The following is a 3,833-nucleotide window of genomic DNA, read 5'->3' on the forward strand; positions in this document are numbered from 1 at the left end:
AGCAGGAGGGTCAGAGTCAGAGAAGAAGAGATTGATATTGAACCTGATGATGTGAGTTCACTCACCCATGGCAAAGCAAGCCAGTCTCTGACAGTGTAGTGGAAGAAAGTAGGACTTTATTATTGCACAGTGCTGAGCAAAAAGAAAGGGCAGCTAACGTTGAAATCCCAAACTCCCCGAAAAGCTAAAAGGGAGGGTTTTTATTTGGAGTTTTAAGTAGGGGAGGGGGAGCATATGGCCTTGTTGGTTGGAGCTTTCCCACCAGCCTGTCTTTGGCCTTGAGATGACTTGCAGAGAAGAGGGAGCCTGTGACCTTGCTGGTCAGCAGCTTTCCCACCAGCATGTGGCTTGGCGGGGAGGAGGAGGGGGAGATAACAAATCCAGGTGCTTGTCCTTGGCTGTGTCTGTCTCCATGGAGGACAGTGGATTCTGGAGCCAGGAAGCCAGGGAGTAAGCAGGGAATGAGTGCTTTCGTTTTAACCCCATATATGCTGGATTTAATGTGGGGAAACTGGTAGCAGGGCCAGTATCAATGTGATGATGGAACCAGAAGTTAGACTGATGCATTTTCAAGATTCAGAGGTGCCACAAGCCAAGAAATGGGGGCAGCTTCTAGAAGCTGGAAGAGGCAAGGAGACATTCTCCCTTAGAGACTCTGGAAGGAACCAGCCCTGCCAACACCATGATTGTTAGCCCAGTGAAAGTGATTTTGGTCTAAAGCCCTCCAGACTGTAAGAGGATAAACGTGCAGTTTTAGGACACAAAGTTTTTGGTAATTTGTTACAACAGCCACCTTTTTAGTTCTTTTAGATCTTTAACCTTCCCTGCTCCTGCTCAGTGAAGTACTCAGTGTGTGTTCCCTTGCCTTGCAAGTTATTAAACCCAGCTTGAAAGAACAAAGGACTGGGCCGGCCTGGTGGTGTAGTGGTTAAGTTTGCGTGCTCCGCTTTGGTGTCCCATGGGTCACCAGTTTAGATCCTGGGTATGGACTTACTGCTTGTCAAGCCATGCTGTGATGGTGTCCCACATACAAAATAGAGGAATATTGGCACAGATGTTAGCTCAGGGCCAATCTTCCTCACCAAAAATTTTTTTTAAAATGTTAAAAAAGAAAAAAAAAAAGCCTCTGGTGGTCTCTGTCTACTTTGAGAGTAGGCACAGTGTGCTCAGCCAGGTGCCCTTTGGGTGTCTACACAACCCTGAATTCTAGAACTAGACTAGAGTTGTCTATTAACCAACAGCCATTAGTGAAAAGAAGTCTCAGAAAAGCTAAGGAAGAGATGCGCCTTACCTCTATGCCCACCTCCCACCCCGTTGGTTAGCCGAGGCGAAGGCAGCTTTCAGCATCCTAAGAGAAGTCCAGAGCCTAAGAATGTGTGTGGAAGTTCCAGACATGTTCTCTCATCCAATGTGGACAGTTGGGATATTCATAACTGTTGCCACCACATTCCTAGTTCCTCTTAATTCACATCCATCTTTGCATTCATTAATGCATAACATCTCAAAGAAAAGAAAGTGGGCCTGGTGTTTTATAGAGGGAGAAAAAGGAGGGAGTTGTCCATGACTCTTAGGGGACACACGAGGAAGGATGGAGTAATTGAGGAAGAGTAGAGCCCCTCTCTACCTGGGTCTGATCTCAGATCATGTTAGAACAAGGTGGTCTTTTGCATGGTTAGCTGTTCTGGGAACACAGAAGGGTGAGAGAATTTCTCCAGGAACGTTGATCTCAGATAAAGTTCAATATTTTCCGTGTGTCTTAATCCATTCAGGCTGCTATAACAAAATACCACAGATGGGGTGGCTTAAACAACAGACATTTACTTCTCCCAGTTCTGGAGGCTGGGAAGTGCAAGATCAAGGTGCTGGCAGATTTGTGTCTGGTGAGAGCCGCTTCCTGGTGCATAAATGGCCATCCTCTCGCTGTGTCCTCACGTGGTGGATGGACGAGAGAGCTCTCTGGAGTCTCTTTTATAAAAGGGCACCAATCCCATTCACAAGGGCTCCACCCTCAGATCTAGTCAGCTCCCAAAGGCCTCACCTTCAAATACGAGCACACTGGGAGTTAGGAGTTCAACGTGAATTTGGGGGGGGGGGGGGCACAAACATTCAGTCCATAACAGTATGTAGGTTTTCATTTTTCTTGGGGGAACACCCAGGAGTGTGATTTCTGGGTCATATGGTAAGTCTATGTTGAACTTTGTAAGAAACCACAAAGTTTTACAAAGTGGTCATACAATTTTGCTTCCCCACCAGCAACAAAGGAGACTTCCTGTTGCTCTGCATCCTTGCCAGCACTTGAAGGTCAACTTTATTTTTATTTTGGTCATTTTGATAGGTGGATAGAGGCTGCGAAAGTAATTTTAAGCTCTCAACAGGCAGTAATTCTGGTGGCTGGTTCTATCAGTCACCTTCAGGTAAGTTATGCTGCAGTAACGAATGGCAGCAGGAACCTGGGCCCTCACAACACCAAAGCCATGTGTGTTGCAGCTCTGCTGCTGCCTACTCCATTTGCTTTCACCCCCAGGGCCCAGGCTGTTGGAGCAGCCTCTCTACCTGGGGTATTGCTGGCCTCAGCAGAGGGAAAGGAGGACAGGTGGATCCACGCAGAGGCTCTGAACGCTTCTCAGAAGTGGCACCCCACACTTCCACTCACCTCTCACTGCCAGAGCCAGCCCATGACCAAGCCTGAAGTCACGGGGCAGGGATGTGTAACCCTCCCTGGGGGAGAGGCAGCAAGTATTTTCAGCCATAATACAGGTTATCTCAGTTGTCTGTCTTCATAATTTTTCAACCTGGCAAGAATGTTTTACTCGATAGCCCCTGTCACCTCCCCAGCCCCATCTTCTCCTACCTCCCCCTCTGTCACTCTGTTCCAGGCTCAGTGGCCTCCCTGCTGTTCCTGAAACATACCAGATGTGTTCTCATCTCAGAGCCTCTGCAGTCACTGTTCCCTTTGTGGAGATCCTGTTCCCTCAATACTTTTGGGCTCACTTCCTGCAGTTCATGACACATCACCTTCTCAGTGAGGCCTTCCCTGACTTCTCTTATTTAGAATTGCAACTGTCCCTGCCCAGCACACATGCTCCCCATCCTCGTTCTCTGCTTTATGTCTTGCGTAGGCTATGACCACTGTCTGATTGACACGTGGTGTATTGTACTTGTTTATCTCCCCTGCTGGACTGTAAACAGCTTGTGTTTTCTTCTGTATCCCTGGATACAGAATATATCTAAGGATATCTAATATCCTTGGATATTACAGCAGGTGCTCAGTAAACATTCATTGAACTAGAAGAGTTAGATGGATGGGGCCAGCCTCGTGGCACAGTGGTCAACTTTGCATGTTCCACTTTGGCAGCCCAGGGTTTGCCGGTTTCGATCCCAGGTGCAGACCTACGCACCGCTCATCAAGCCATGCTGTGGTAGGCATCCCACATATAAAGTAGAGGAAGATGGTCATGGATGTTAGCTCAAGGCCAATCTTCCTCAGCAAAAAGAGGAGGATTGGCGGTAGATAGCTCAGGGCTAATCTTCCTCAAAAATAAGTAAATAAATAAAAGAGTTAGATGGAGGTGAACCATGAGTGAACAGTGAGCAGCCACACCTTGGGTGCATATCTTTATTTTCTGTTTCTAAAGTAATCCTTGCTCACTGAAAGAAAAGAAATGTACAGAAAAATAGGAAATTAAGAAATCGCATCCAGAATCTCACCTGTCACCAGCAATCATTATTAATACCTTGGAAAACATCCTCCAGTTCATTAATTCAATCAACAAACATTTGATAAGGATCTCAGATGTCTGCATGTTGGTCCCCTATAGAGTCTGATTAGGAGC

Source organism: Equus quagga, chromosome 13 (genome assembly GCF_021613505.1).
Source record: "Equus quagga isolate Etosha38 chromosome 13, UCLA_HA_Equagga_1.0, whole genome shotgun sequence".
Classification (NCBI taxonomy): Eukaryota; Metazoa; Chordata; class Mammalia; order Perissodactyla; family Equidae; genus Equus; species Equus quagga.